This window comes from Schistocerca americana, chromosome X, assembly GCF_021461395.2.
Source record: "Schistocerca americana isolate TAMUIC-IGC-003095 chromosome X, iqSchAmer2.1, whole genome shotgun sequence".
NCBI classification, from domain to species: domain Eukaryota; kingdom Metazoa; phylum Arthropoda; class Insecta; order Orthoptera; family Acrididae; genus Schistocerca; species Schistocerca americana.
In genome coordinates, this window is record NC_060130.1 from 818,874,890 (window position 1) to 818,884,937 (window position 10,048).

A 10,048-nucleotide genomic window follows, 5' to 3' on the forward strand; every position below is an offset into this window, starting at 1 on the left:
GCTCATGCCACCTCTCATTGCCCCTACGCCATTTTAGATTGTAATTGGTGAGCGGTTGGCTCACTCAGGAGCAAGGTAGTGAGTCAATCGCCCAAGAACAATCTTACAAACTGACTCCACATGCCGCACTCTATAAAAGAATCACTGCAACCGAAAAATGCAGCTCATAGAGGGAGGATTATTTATGATGTAGCCTACTTCACCTTCTTAATATGGAACACTAACACTCACATCACACATCCATACCCAGGGAGCCCCTTCCAAACACCGATTCACACAGACATTCACGCTCTAAATATGGCCCGGGCATGTGAGCCAAATATGGAGCAGTTTATTTGTTACAATCAGAGTTGGAGTGCTCCGCAATTAAATGCCCAAGATTTTACAACAATTTGAATCATGAAACTAACCTGAACTCACTCACACATGATACTATTTAAGTTAACAATCTCTTTGTGAGCTTTCAGAATCTAGTTACAACCTCCGATTCATTCTGTCTCCCTGCAGCAAGAATAACCTTTACAAAATGTTCCCTGAACTAATGGTCCATTCACAATGACAGTGGTGGTATCTGCTTCAGTTTATGGAGACTTCAGGCACACTGTTTGCATACACACAACAATAAATACCAAATACAAAAAAACAACATGGTGTGGAGAACAATACAGTAATTTGTAATAAGAATTACAGTGTAAAACACAAACACATACAAGGTATAACATACATTACAAAAACAACACTAGAGAAAGAAATTTAGGAAAAAAAACAAGGTTCATGGGGTGTCATGTTGTGCTTCCACATTGCACAATGTTCACGACTGTGCTGAGAATGAGGCACTAAATCACATTGTTAGAAATATTCGAAGCACTTCACAAATTCCACAGTACTGACATCACATAGGGCTAAACGTCGGGTGTTGTTGCTGCGTTGTTGCAACGGCAATAGGGTATTCTGGAGCATCTGCAGTACTCTGTTGAGATTGCACCAAGACCTACGCATATGATCATGGCAGTACGGTAGGAAGACACAGTGATAGGCTCTCCTCACGTCGATTAATTGTCTCTGAGGTCTATTTGTTGGGATACATCACTAGTCTAGGTCTCTTCTCTCACTGGACAGTACTTTACGTTTCCCAATATTGCAGTTCGACGAGGGATGATGGCACGTGGAGTGACTCCACAAGTGTGTGAGGTCATCCATACAGGATCGAACTAGGAGCGACGATTGCTAAAACTGCTCTCTAATAGAGAGGAGAAGTTAGAAATGAGACTATACATTTGTTAGTGTGGCACGATACTGCTTTGTGTATGCAGATCGGACAATGCTAGTGAGTTGTAAAAACCCAAACAGGTGAGTATAGAGCGTCCCTTTCTGTCCTGAGGCACATGAGGCGCAGGTTCTGACACGATATGTGATCTTCTTCGTGTGCTCACGACAACGTGGTCTGCCGCAGGGAATCCCTCCAAACGGCTGCCGTGTCCGGAGAGCTAGCAGGCTGTCGCATGTGGGTCGCATGTCAGGGTCAACGGCCAGCCTCACTTTCGCTTGTGGCCCGGCGAGGATCCCGCCTAATCCCTCAGGTATATGGCCCGGTGACTGTCAGCTTGCAGGACCGGACGCTCGCCCTCCTGCAGGTAGCCGAAGACCTCTTGTTTTAGCGCTGGCTGGCCTATGCATTGCCACGATACCCGTCATCTGCACAGTTCTGACAAAAATCTTATGCCTAACTTTTTCCCATGACCTTCTATGTTATAATAAATTTTCATAATGACACATTGATGGTCTGTCATTTCAGACACTCTTATTTTACTTTTATAGTTATTTATCTGTAGCTATCATTATAACATCTAATATAGACATGGAAATAATTTATTTTGATATATGTGTAGAGACCGATCTCAGTATTGTACATGGTGTGTGATAACTGATGCTATGTAATGGATGAACAACTAAATGGGCGGGCTCGCACCAATATTACTATTACTTATATAGATCGACAGTAGACATGCTCAAGAATTAACTACCATATGCCAACGATCTACATTCTATGTCTTCGGAATAAATTATGTTATTATGCAGGCTGAAGTTTTACTGAGCTATAAAGAACATGCAACTATTCTACGTTCGCTCGCCGGTCGTCCCTCCATCTCGGGTCTGTGATTTGATGACCTGAAAAATAACATCCCAACAGGCGCGCGCCAAACACTTGTGGTAGAAAACCTCCACAATATTAATCTAGTTATTGTTAAATCCTACAGTTTAACTTATCCTAGTATATCGTACCCTTTTTATTTTTTATTTTTTGTTTACCTTATACAATACTCTTACATAATTCCTGTTACGTTGAGATGTCTCGCTGCTCGCCGCTATTGACGACAGTGATGTGCGCGCCGTACGACATGGCCTCCGAGTTCTCACTACGCCTCACTGAAACTCCAGAGACTGGGTTAGCCATGGCTATACAAGACAATAAATTTATAGTTGCAACTTCTTTTTCTATGTTATGCAGTATTCGCGATCAAAGCACACCTTTCCAGAGGCAATGTAATATGACCAAGCCAGGACTGGTTCCTGTTGAGGATTCAGTCGCCCAACACACGCCAGCTACACAGTATGTCACGAATATCCAAGTATAAGTCCCTGGTTATTCATCTGTGACAGTCACGAGCAGCACGCTAAATCCCCAACCAGCACATTGGCATGGTAGGCTTTATGCCCGCATTTCTCTCGTCTAGGGCACCATTGGAGTCAAACGCTCACAGGTTCACCCCGACTTGCAAGACAACGATGCTGGCCCAGCTCTGCAAAAAACTATACTGCCCATATTCATCCTCTAAATCACGCAATATACCACAATCTTGCAGTGCACTGACGCGTACCTGCAAGCATTGGTATGAACGTCTTACGAACTGGTTGTGGCCGCTATGGAGCGTATCACGACTTCTCAGAACGCTTCTAAGAGCACGTTCTTGTATGCGCCCGTTTGTGCGACATCTCGTCACTCAAAAAAAAAAATGGCTCTGAGCACTATGGGACTCAACTGCTGAGGTCATTAGTCCCCTAGAACTTAGAACTAGTTAAACCTAACTAACCTAAGGACATCACAAACATCCATGCCCGAGGCAGGATTCGAACCTGCGACCGTAGCGGTCTTGCGGTTCCAGACTGCAGCGCCTTTAACCGCACGGCCACTTCGGCCGGCTCTCGTCACTCATCTTTATCCCTTAACATGGACACCAGATAGGAAAGGACAAAAACATTGCTCATGGAAAGGTAGTGCCTCTTATCGCAACGACAGAGGAGATCCCGAACATAGACAAAAAAAGTTAACAGCAGAAAATTCTTATGCGAGAAAACGCAGCGTGTTAATACTTTAACAATCTTAATCTATTAATGCAACGATTATTGTTCCCCGTAGAAAGGTTCATATATTTGCCTATTCTACTATGTACACCACTTACACTACTACTATAGCAAGGTTCATGTATTTGCCCATTCTGCTATGTACACCACTTACACTACTACTATTCCACGAACTCCTTTATGTGAGAGATGTGGTGGAGTCCTATGGACTTCTTTCCTTTCAGCGTCTCCAATTCATAAGCATTGTGGTGAGCTGCTCTCCTTATACGGTACGGGCCGTTGTAAACAGAATAGAATTTTTGGCATTTCATTTTTTGTTTGTTCGAAAGTCGGAAAGACTTAACGAGCACCTTTTGTCCAATTTGGAAGTGTCGTAGACGAGCTCCCCTGTCGGCACGTCTCTTCCTGACCTCTGCTGCAGCCCGTATCCTCTTGAAAGCCAAATCCACTATGGCTTGGTGCTGCGTTCGCGCCCTTGGTGGGAAGTTTACGACCTCGGTTATCAAGTCCTTAGGAATCCGGTTTTTCAGTAATGTAATGGGTGCCAATTTTGTTATCCCATGGGGTGCCTCATTGATCGCCTCCTGGAAGTCTTTAAGGAAAACGTCCCATGTCGTGTGCTGTTTGTTACAGTACAACCGGCACAAGTTTCCGAGTTCCTTAATAACCCGTTCTGCAGCATTCGAGCTCGGATGGTGTGAAGATATAAAAATGGGATCAATTTTACATCGACGCAACGTCTCCTTCCATGTTTTTGACTTAAACTGTGGCCCGTTATCAGAAATAATTCTACTCACATGACCAACCTGTGGTAGGAAATCACGGATTAGGGCTCGTGATACAGTTCGTCCTGTCGCCCTCTTCAGTGGCGTAAAGGTAACGTATTTGGACGTTAGTTCAACAAACACTAATACGTAAGTACATCCTCTTCTTGTTCTTGGCAAAGGTCCCATCAAATCTGTTGCTGCTAATTGTCTTAATTTGGTCGGTACGATTGTGTATAATGGTGTCTGCATGCTCACAGTGGTGTGCTTAGCCTTTTGGCAGTCTTTACACACCGACAGTACCCTCCGTATTCGACGCTCCATGTTTCGAAAGTAACACATGGTCCTTAGCTTGAGACTGCACTTGCGTGGTCCGAAGTGTCCATAGCTGAGGTGAGTATGCCATATAACCTTGTTTATTAGGTGTTCAGGGATGCATACCCCCCATTCAGTGTCATTGGCATTATTTCGGTGGAAAATTATGCCTTTCCGCAAGAGGTAGAACTGCCTGATGGTGGCGTGTTTTCTGTCTATCCATTTCTGTTTCAATAACACTAGGGCAGGGTCCTTGTCTTGCTCCTTCTTGATGTCCTGCATACTACAGGTAATAAAATTTTCAAAGGCTACTTTCTGCATATAGAAAAGGCAGTAGTGATTTTCCTCCAGATCTTCTTCCATGTTGTGCTCAAATCCGATCGGTGACCGTGATAAGGCGTCTGCAATAATGTTCTGACTGCCGGGGATATATTCTATCGAAAAGTTGTACTGCTGCAGATATGATGCCCACCTAATGAGCCGCCTGTGATTAAACTTTGCAGTCATCAAGAACTCGAGTGCCTTGTGGTCCGTGTAGACCCTCGTCTTGCGACCAAACAGAAGGTATCTGAATTTTTCAAACGCCCATACAATAGCCAGCGCCTCCAACTCGGTTACTGAGTAATTCCTCTCACTCTTGGCTAGTACTCTGCTACCAAACGCAATTATCTTCCACACCCTGTTTCCTTCATGTACATAGTCTTGGAACACCATGACACGCAGACCTGCGTATGAACTGTCCGTTACTATGCAAAGCTCTTCTGCTAAATTAGGGTGTGATAGGATGGGTGCTTGTAATAATGCGAATTTTAATGCTTTCCATTCGGATTCGGCCGCCTCATCCCATTCCCAAGGAATCTTCTTTCCTGTAAGTTGATGCAACCTAGGACTGCTCTGAGTTTTGACATGTATAAAGCGGTTGTAAAAATTTATGATCCCCAAGAACCCCCTTAACTGCTTCTTTGTCGTAGGAATGGGAAACTTTTCAATCGCTTCGATCTTTTCGGGATTTGGCGCAATGCCCTCACCCGTGATGATATGTCCTAGAAATTTGACAGAGGACGCCCCAAAATTCGATTTTTCGATATTGATAGTCACTCCGTATTCCTTGAATGTCGCAAGGAGTTCACCGAGGACCGCATTGTGCTCTCCCCAAGATTTCTCCGCGATCAGCAAATCGTCAACATAGCTGGTGACATGACGTTTCAAATTATCGCTTAGTATGCCGTCCAGCCCCCGAATGAATGCGGCAGATGAAACGTTCAAACCAAATGGTAGACGAAGAAACCGGTAACATCTTCCAAATGCTAAAAAGGCTGTGTACTGTCTGCAATTTGGATGGAGCTCGATCTGCCAGAAACTCGATTTTAGATCAACTGATGAGAAGATTGATATTCCATGGAAGTTTTGTAAGAGTTCCTCTAATCGTTCCGGTCTGTCTGTTTCAGGTTCTATTATGGTATTAATTTGTCGCGAGTCCAAGACTAAACGAATACTACCATCTGCCTTCTCGACTACTCTTAACGGGTTATTATAGGCTGAAGCCGTTGGTTCTATTATTCCTTCACTCAGCATTCGCGTAATTTCAGCTGCTGCTTTCTGTCGATATGCCAAGGGGATTGGATAGGGTGGCACACGAAACTGGTTGTGCGGACGTACACAAAATTCATATTGGAAGTCCTTTATTGATCCTGTCTTGGGAAGGAAGACCTCCGCATGTTCTACTAGTAGTTTATGAAGTTCTTTGCGGTGGTCGCACCTTATATTCTTTATTGCTTCCACTTTTTCTCCTATTTTCTCCTTTATTTCTCCCATTATTCCGACTTCATTCTCATCCGTGTCCTCTCCCCTACCCCCAACGTCGACCTGTTCTTCCTTTCTGTCTTTCAGACACGCATAGTTTATCCGTACACAGTTAGACGGTAGTTGAGCTGGGATCAGCTGGTCGTCGAACTTAATGTGGACGGGAATCCCTTTCCTCAAAACCACTTCACCTCGTCCTAGATCAACTATCGCTTCATGTTCATTTAGGAAGTCCGTTCCTATTATCATGTCTATCGCCAGATTTGGCACGATACAGAAGTTAGACTCTATTTTGTGTCCTTGGCAGTAGAATTCCAGTCTTGTTTGTTGGGTGATCTCTGTACATTTACCCGCTAATGCCCCTTTTATTTTGGTTTTCTTAACCGATAGGACAGGCCAGTCCATCTCCTGAGAGCACCTCTTGTATGCTGCCTCAGATATTGCTGTTATGTAGCTTCCACTATCTATTATCGCATTCATACTCTTTTCAGCTATTGCTACTGTGATAAGAGGCTGCCGATCTTGTCGAGGAGTTGCTTTATGTTCCTCGAGCAGGATTTCTGATAAATCTTCGTAATGTATCATCCGTAGTTGGCCAGGTCCGAGATTACGTGCGAAATTCCGGCGGCCTGTGTTCGCACTAGTCTGGCGTCAATCCCTTGTTAAGCTTCCCCTCCTCTGACGTGCATTAGGATTTGCGGGTCTAGTTTCAGTCTCCTGGTTCCACTGTTGTCCTTGGTTTCGCTCTCTCCAATTACGGTCGCTTTGCCGTTCGTTATTCCTCCTATCCCAGGTTCCTTGTCTAGATTGACCCTGCTCCCTGACGTTCTGGTTTCCGTGTCTTTGGTTTCCATAACCTTGAATAGCGTAACCTTGACTTCCGTAACCCTGGTTTCCAAACCGACCAGTGCGATTATGCGATCTGTTGTCGTCTTCCCTTCCTGGCCCGTGGTATTTGTTACTTTGCCCCTTCTTCCTGTTCTTTGCGTCTTGTTTATCAAAGACTACTTCGAGTTCGCGCAATAGACTCTTGAATGCTTCTATGTCAGATCCACACTTCCCGACAAGTGTCTGTTGGTAGCTAACTGGCAATTTGGAAAAGCAAAATTTAATGATTTCTCCGTTGCTATATGGACTATCTAAAAATTGATTCTTCTTGAGTAAATCATCAAGAAAGTTGGTTGCGCTCCTATGCCCGGACACTTCCAGTTCAGGACAAAATATTATTTCCTCTTTAATCCTGTCTTGCGTTTCCTTTGACCAGTAGGTCCGCAGGAATGCACCAACAAATTCCTGATAAGTCCGACACGTCACTGCCACACCCCGCATCTTTTCCGCGGCTTGGCCTTCGATGTGTCCACACATGAGTTCTAATTTTGCCAGGGTTGGCCATGATGACGGTAATGAATTTGTAAACTGCATCACCCAGTTCTTGGGATGCATCGACCCTCCATTATCTCTGAACTTTTGGAATTTTAGTATCGACAGGAAGTGATTGTGATCAAAATCCTGTCCGATCCTCGCACTGGTGTTGTCACTCGTTTCCGATACTTGCACGTCTGCTGAGTGTCCTGATCTATCTTGCTGATAACTGTGATGTGCTACCTCTGTATCACAGTGGCAGTGGTACTCAGAATTCACTCTCCTAAGTGGGCTACAATTATTGGAGCTATTACTAGGTGTTTCTGCGTGTGCATTGTTAGTTCCGCACTCTGTCACTGGGCTAGAGCACGGCGGGCTTTTCCTCGGAGACACAATTCTGTGTACTCCATCATTGGTATCCGAACGCGCAGTGCTCGTGTGCCCGTTTCGCTATAGTTTTGCTATCCGACTCTCTGCTTCTTTCATTCGTTTCGTGATGTTCGTAACCGCAATATTACCTTGGGTTTTTAAGAACGCTAGGGATTTTGAGTGGGCTTGTGTCGCACGTCGCAAGCGACCTGCGAGTTGAGAAGTTACTTTTGCGTTTATCATTGCCCCTGTTGCTGCCGTTCTGGCTAGGCCTGCTACTTTTTGTGCTACCTTTGACATTTGTTTTGCTTCTCTACATTCTTTCTTTATTGTTAGTAACTCCCCACGACTTTCCCCTATATGCGAAATTATTGCCTCAGTGTCCTTCTTACGCTGTTCGTCAGCTTCTTCCTTCTCCTTCTTACGTTGTTTCTCATCTTCTTCCTTTTCCTCCTTACGTTGTTCGTCAGCTTCTTCTTTCATTGATCGTAGGAAGCTCAGTATTGGGTTTACGTCATCTTTTTGATCCTCATCAAACGTGGGAGATGTAACTCTGGGCACCTGGGCGCTAGAGCTCTGACGTGGCCGAGCTAGCCCCTGTCTGCTCTCGTTCGGTTGATTATAAACTTCTGCTACCGTCTCGACCTGTGTGCCTGTCTCTGTTTCATCCTCTACTTCACTATCATAATCACGGCCGCAACGCTGCTCTGAGATCGCGTCCAAATCACCTTCCTCATCAATGACCCTGGCGTCCTGTCCTGCTAAACATGTGCCCATCTCATCTCCGAACCTATTCCCGTCAGTGAACTGCCCCTTATCCATTATGCTATCCTCTTTTGTTTTAGCTTCGCTCGATAATAGTCGTGCCTTACTTCTCGTTATCATTCATGAAAAACAAATTTATCTAAAATGCACAGTAAAATTAATATACTCCATATATTTTTACACATAGACATAAAATTTCAACAACGCCTCTCCAACGCTGTAATTATACGCACGATTTGTTGTGGTACAGAAACCGCACACAAACCCGACAAAGTGTGACGTGATACGGACACACCATCAAAGGAACACAAAAACAATGAACAAAAGAATATATACACTGAAAACAAAAACTGTAATCATGCGCCGCTTCTTAAAACTAAACGCGGAACTACCAGAAAAAAACTTGGGCATTAATCAATAAAAAAAATAAGCAAAAAAAATTCTGAATGTCCCTACTACTAATAATACTTGCTTATCAGCGATTCACAGGAAAGATCCGAGGCTAAGGGTCGCCATATTATGGGAGGTGCCGGCGCTAGCAGTGTATTTAACACTAAATTCTAGAATCTACATATGTAAATGATGCTCTAACCCCCCCCCCCCCCCCCCCATTCTAACTCCGACTTTTGCTGTTGCACACAAGGATTAAAAAATATACGCGAACTGACTGTAATCAACCCTGCAAGTGGAGTAGAAAAGAGTTTGGCACCTGCAATAATTTAATTTGATAAATAAGTTAAATAAACGAAGGTTTCATTAACATAGTGAGGAATGATAGGTTTGCTCTACCGATTAACAGAATGAAAGTTCTGTCCAAAATAACAATATGATTTATTAAGACTAAACACAAAATACTAAACCAAAACACATGAAACATTTACAATACATCAAATTGGCTCAAATTGGATACTCATACAAACACTGTAAAGGTGAAGTTGTCCCTAAACTAGATTGTGAGGTTTAAGATGAAGTGGTATGTGGAGCCAATTCCTTGCTACTCAAATCATAATAGAGACACACAACTAACCCAACATTAATTGCTGGTACTCAAGACAGAACAAAGTTAGAAAAAGACGAACAGGCGCGCTCTGCTGAGCTCTGATTATCACCTAGGAAAATCCCTATCTGCCGGTGCTGCGGACATACATTACCAAACTGTCTTCTTAACTGCCAGAACACGATCTGGCGTACCGTAGGCGATGGCTGGTTGCTTCGACGTCCTCGACCAAAAGGCGAGAGCCAACTACCCACAAGAGCACCCGTACAGGCCGAACACAGAACATTCCCGCCCCCACGACAGTGGCCGT